The sequence below is a fragment of the Amblyomma mixtum genome, chromosome 1, assembly GCF_055824585.1.
Source record: "Amblyomma mixtum isolate Tamu chromosome 1, ASM5582458v1, whole genome shotgun sequence".
Taxonomy (NCBI): domain Eukaryota; kingdom Metazoa; phylum Arthropoda; class Arachnida; order Ixodida; family Ixodidae; genus Amblyomma; species Amblyomma mixtum.
Window position 1 is genome coordinate 142,982,131 of NC_143012.1, and position 6,767 is coordinate 142,988,897.

At 44.1% G+C, this 6,767-nt stretch overlaps 1 pseudogene; it reads left to right on the forward strand.

The window, feature by feature from the left end:
* LOC149367808 (uncharacterized) lies at positions 1 to 5,571 on the forward strand (annotated as a pseudogene).
* The last annotated feature ends 1,196 nt before the right edge of the window (positions 5,572 to 6,767 follow it).

Here is a 6,767-nt window from a genome sequence, read left to right on the forward strand (position 1 = left end):
ATGGACACGAATGGAAGTAATGATGAATGGACGCCACTTCGCAAAAAAGAAATGGACCTGCGGGCACAAGTGAGCGTTCCTTTTGGAAACCAGTGAGAAACGCCAGGCAAGGGGCCGGAATCCCAAAGTTTTCCATGCTGAGCTACTTTTTTTCAGGCTTCACTCCTCACCGCATTCTAGTGCAACAGTGCAGAGCTTTCTCTCAGACCAACCTGATGAAAACTATTGAGCCCCAAAGGAAGGGAAAAAAGGAGCTCGTTATGGCGGATGATGGAAGGAGTTTGAGGTTCACTGAACTTTCTGATGCACCATTCAGTCTCCAGTACAGAGTATTCGGCGCGAGGTAGCTATTTTTACACGTGCACCGGTCCCCGGCCGAAGGGTTACCAAAATCGTGGAACCGCGGACGCACGAAGGAGGCTCGGTGGCTGCTCTATTGTTGCCGGCGGCACCGCCGCCAGGGCGCTTGTTCCGTCTCTGTCTTGCCTTCCCACCACAGATAACTTTCCAGCGCGCAGCCTTGTCAGTGTTCAGTGTTTTAATGCCTGCAGTCATCATTTTGTGAAACTTGGACGGTTTTTTGTGCCTTCTCGTGTCCCTACGTGTCAGTCATTCGCTCTAGTCATCTACATAGCTTGTTGTGAGGACTCAGGTGTACGGTGGCCGATCGGTACGCAATGTGGCGCCAATGGGTCGTTCGGGATTTGGGTACTCTGTAGAGGCACCTAGGCAAGGCTGTAGTTGCAACTGGGCGCTTGACCCCTCAGCGACAGCTTGCTTTTTTTTTTATGAATAACCTTGAGTGGTTGTTCGCGAGGCATACCTGTGTCCCGTATGCCCGCGTGCGGAAAAGGAAACGTAGGGGAAGGTAGAGGTTCGGAATGCAGTAAACTCAGTGCTGTTTGTATGTGTGCTTGGAACCCCTTCTTTCTCAAGTATTGGTTAACCGATATCCTTCCCCCAGTCTGATTAGCTGACGGAAACTTCATTTTCCTTTCCCTAACAATCGATTGGTGAGAAGCGTCGCCTGATTGATTATTGGTTGCTGTCCCGGCTAAGGGCGGAGACAGAGTGCTTAAGTCTAAGCGCTCTGGGTTAAGCGGGGGCTGATTTCGTATAATCAATGGTTCAGTCATACTGTAACTAGTTTTCACCTTGCTTGTATCTTCTTACTTATTTATGTGTAAATAAATAGTTAACCTTCTTTTCGTGCCGTCGAGTAGTGTGAATGTTTGCGAGTCCGAACCATGAATCCACCAAGAAACCTGATTTCATCATCAACAATTGTTGAAACTCAACTGGCGCAGTCGTGGCAGAATCGCAACGTCTTTCTACTTGAGGAATTTGACGGAAGGTGTGAAGAAGCTACAGAGTAGTTCATCCTAAAGGAGAAAGCGTGAAGCTGCGTCGAGGAACAGACGTCGAGAAGCTTGAAGATCCCTGGTCGAGTTCGAGAGGACGTCGGAGGCTCAAGTCAGCGAGGAGCTGAAGGAGCCGGGCGAAGAAAAGCCGTCGGGGGTTCGAGACAGCAAGCAAGTCAAGTCAAGTCATCTTTATTTCAACATCACAAGGATGCTAGGGGCGCAGCCAGAAAGCCTATTAAAGGCTTGACGAGTGGCTTCGCCCCGTACAAAAACTTGGTAACTTCGGCGTAAGAGTTGACTATGCATTGAAATATATTTTTAACAGAAACAACAGGGCGAAATGGCACTTTCATATAATGTTTAACTAAAGACTGTAGAAAAGGTGACATACGATTGCGGCGAAGAAGAAAAAAACATACAAGCAGTGTGGAAAACATATTTACAGAAATGCACACTTTCAGTGAGGTAATACAAATAATAATAGCGTTATCTGCACTCTGTAACTATTAAATTGTGTTTAGAAGAAGAGGCAAGGTGTAAATAATGCTCTGCCGCCCGTAATTTGTTCTGGTTTGTGGAATGACGAAATGATTTTTTGTACGAGTGCTGCAATTGTGAGACGTCCGTTCAAGTCTGTAGAGTTCCTTGAAGAAGATAGCTGTGTTTATGGCTGTAGTCCTGTAGCGCCTTAATAAGGTTTGTTTATATTGCTGCGGGATAGGAATTATATTCAATTTACGAAAAATCGCTTCTGTTGGTGCTTCCCGAGAAACGTTGACGATGATTTTAAGGGCTCGTTTTTGTAATCTATGAAGCTGGCTAACATTCGAAAAGGTGGTGGTCCCCCAAACCAAAAAGCAGTAACCTATAACAGATGAAAATAGGGACCGAAAGATAATTTTTTTACACATTCCGGTAAACAATACCGAAGCCTGGAAAGAATACCCACTACCTTAGATATTTTGTTAATCGTAGTATCTATATGTTTATTCCATCATAAATGTTCATTGAAATACACTCCAAGGCTTTTAAATTCCGAGACAAGCTCAATTTTTGCCGAAAGGAACCAGGCGTTCACATCGAAAGGTTCAGAGCAAGAACAAGGCGACCAAGGCAAGCAAGTTCCAAGGCGCTGAGCTGCTGCGGGGCCAGGATCAGGTCGTGCGCGTCTACCTTCCCGGGAGCCTGCTGTCATCACGTCGAGTGCGACAGCAGTGCCGTCGACGGAGCATCCAAAGAGGTAAGATACCTTTCTGCTTTCTCCGCAGTTACCATGTCTGTAGTGATTGTACGCTATAGTTAGATGCAATGACAAATACAGGGATAGATGCCGCAGGGAATGGTCTAGAGCCTAACGGGCAACCTGCGTCGGCAGAGTCAGTGCCAGCGACATAGGAGGCACTAGGAGATATGACAAGCTACTAGCGGATGGGCAACATGGACAAAGGTCAGGTCCAAAGCTGGGCGATTATGTTAAATAATTGAAAGCGGTGCTGGCGCCGATGCCAGAAAAAGATCCAATGAACCCCTCATGGTTCAAAAGTGCTTACGCAGCGATGAAGACCCTTAAAATTCCGGAAGAAAATCGTGGGGCTATTCTATTGCCATTTCTGACTGAGAAAATGAGGGTGCTTGTAGCCAGTGAATCAGATTGAAGTGCTATGCCATACAAGGAGCTTAAGGAGAGAGTTTTAAAAGAGCTCAGAATGACTCCGAATGAGTACAAGCGGTTGTTTATGGCGGTACGCAAAGAACAAGGTGAGTCATGGCATCATGTAGCGACCAGGCTCAAGACAATGTTCGCGTACTATGTTCGTAGCCAAGAGGTCGAAAGTTTAGAGGCTTTGAGAGATTTGATGATAGCAGATCGTTTCAAACCATTGCTGCCAGGCGAAGACAGCACCTATGTCATGCAAAATGAGATCCATAGCTGGCTGACGGCCGATGGAATGGCAGGATTAGCGGAAACGTTCCAGGAAAGCTGACGGGTGGCAAACCGCGGGAGCGTTTCGAAGGTTCTAAACCACCCCAGCAAGGCGGGCAGAAACAGAAAAAGCAGCAGCCAACTCTAAGCCCTAAAACTGGTAGGAAAAATAGACATACAGGTGTGAAATGCTTTCGCGGCAAGAAATATGGGCACATCTCTATTCACAGCCAAAATGCACAACAAAGACAGGACGCAACAGATTCCAAAAACGACACCAACAAGCTTGTACCCCGAGCGGAAATGCTTGTCCCCCATAAACTAGGCACCGAATCAAAACCAGTGAGTCCTGTGTGTGGTTGAAGTAGTTTAACACGTTGGTCATTATATATTTTTTTTTTCGCTGCACTACAAAGGCAACGAAGGCTGCGCTTGCGCAGTTTAGCAAACGATAGATGTATTTGCCTCAAAGCGTGTAATATCTACCAATGGGCTAGCAGACTATTCATACATGCAACCGTGCGCACAGCGCGTCTCAACACATTGAACTGCATACCCATAGAAATCCTCCTATCGTTTACATAATTTCGGTTGTCCTCAATGCGAAAACACGCTACGAAGGATAACAGAGTCGGCGTCTAGTTGGTACTGCAATGACGGAATACAATCAGCGGTGTTGCAGTGGAACTAAATTAGTGTTAGAAGCGAACTAACACAGCGACTGTCGTGAAGCAAGCGAGCAGAGGGAGAAATTCGGAACCGGAAGTAGCGGTAGGAGACGAATATCCCATGAGGCTCTGCTCTGAATCTCGAAACGCACGTCAGTCATTGTTTTATTGTCACTGTTCTGTGCAATGCAGAACTGCTTTAATTATAAATGATTCGCGCCCATAATCGCGCCCAATTCGCGCCCATAGAATTGGTATGGCTGGACCAGAGAAAACGCGACCAATACTCGTCAAATTTTCGCATCATAAAATCAGAGAAAGAGTTTTCGGTGCAAAGACCAAATTGAAAGATTCAGAAGTCTCGATTAGCGAAGATTTTTCTCAGGCCACCAGGCATGCGCGGAAGAAACTTGTTCAATTCGCAAGGCATTTAGCCTTCGCTACAACAAGCTTATTCTTAAGAAAAGATGTTACGTGTACTGCCCTATAACTGATACTGTTCGAGAAAACAGTTCAACACATGTTGTAACCAACGCAAGCCCTTCAAGCCCTTCTTCCCCAAGATAACTAGATAAAAATGAGCACCGACCTGCGAAAACACTTCGCAACATTTCTATCCTTTTCACTCATATACGCAGTGTTTTTTGTCATCGTCACAGCTTATCCTGCACCGCCGATACCATGGGGCTGACATTATCTTACTAACAGAGACTTTGCTCAATGAATCCGTGCGCAATAACGAAATATATTCCTCACAAAAGTGTTACCATGTATTTCGTTGTGACCGCCCTTCTGGCCGCGGCGGCGGCACTTTAATCGCTGTATCTGAGAATATAGATTGCTTTGAAGTTAACCTTGAGACTACTCCGGAGTTCATTTGTGTCCAGATCAAAATTAACAGCAAAGCTCTCCTCTTTTGTGCAAGTTACCGTCCACCATCTACTACTGTTGGCTTACGTAATGACCTCCATGACATTGTTAACATAATTCAAACAAGGTTTCCTAATAGCCCTATTTTTCTTTTTGGTGACATTAACTTTCCAGTCATTAACTGGTCACACACTCAATTAGGCAATGATAGATCATCAGAATCAGCAAGTTCCTCCTTTTCATTAACACAGGTAGTCACACAACCGACAAGGGAGATACCTACGAGCTCAAACCTATTAGACCTTTTGCTAACTAGTTCTCCAGACCTTGTTTCCGACGTAAGCTACTTGCCAGGTATAAGCGATCATTGCCTACTCTTATCGAATTAAGCTTACCGTCTGACAAATCGCGGAATAAAACTAAAACCATTCACGACTATGCTAAGGCAAATTTTACGTCAATTAATGATGGCCTTAACTAATCTTTGAATGAATTTCTCATAAAGTTCGACCAAAGGTCTCTTCATGAAAATTGGTGCTTATTTAAGAACAAACTGCATAGCTAACTGAATTGCATGTTCCTTGAAGAATCATCACTTCTAATGGCAGGTCACCATGGTTAACCCGGTCATTAAAACACCTTGGTAACAAAAACAGACGTTTATATTCCAGGGCAAAGTCATCGGGAAAACCTCAGCATTGGACAGTACTCAGAGGTGTAGTTGAAGAGTACAAAAATGCGTTAAAAATAGCCAATTTTAACGCGATATTTTAACGTTACACTGCCATCACTTTTACTAACTGATCCAAAAAAGTTCTGGAACGCTGTGAACGGTTCAGACGAGTCATCACTATCTCCTCTCGATGCACAATCAAATCCCATCCCAATTAGGGACAGTGCTAAGGTACTTAGTGAAGCTTTTGCTAAGGCATTTTATCTCTCCTCTACCACATCACTTCCGGATTATGATAGTCACATCACATTCCCAATGGATCCCATTCGTTTTGATTTTGAAGGCATCACAAGTATCATAGATCACATGGAACTATCCTCTTCTTGCGGTCCAGATAATATCAGCAGTAAAATTCTAAAAAAAACACTAAAGTATATTCTCCCATAATACTGGCAAAATTTTTTCAGCAATCCCTACAAGACGAGGAACTCCCAGATGACTGCAAATTGGGCAAGGTGGTTCCACTCCACATATCAGGCGACAAACACCTTTCACTTAACTATCGACCAGTATTATTAACCAGTATTCTTTGCAAGATAATGGATCACATCATCCTGTCTCACCTAGCGAACTTTCTTGAGCCATCTTCTTTCTTCAACTGTGCACAGCATGGTTTTAGAAAATACTTCTCTTGCGAAACACAATTAATAAGTTTTACGAGCAATATTAACTTCATACTTGATCATGGCAACGAGACTGACTATTTATTTACACTTTCGCAAAGCATTTGACAGTGTCGCACAACTTACTTCTTTTCAAACTAAGTAAACTTAATATCGACCATAACGTACTAAGGTGGATTGAGTGCTTTTTGTCTAACCGATTGCAGTATGTACACGCTAATGGCTTTAACTAGTCATCCATTCATGTGACCTGCGGCGTCCCACAAGGTTCTGTCATAGGTCCTTTGCTGTTCTTTGTATATATTAATGACCTGCCTAACAATGTAACATCTTCAGTAGACTCTGCGGACGATTGTTTCGTTTACCGCGAAATAAAAAATATGAATGACGTTGAATTACTTCAGGCAGACCTAACCACTATCTCTAACTGATGTTCACAATGGCAAATGACGCTTAATACGACTAAATGCAAAGTAATGCGCTTTTCCCTTAGCGAAAATTCAAGTCCCGTTTCCTACACTATTTCTGCTTCCTTGCTAACACCTGTGGAATCTTATAAATATCTCGGCGTCATTCTAACATCAG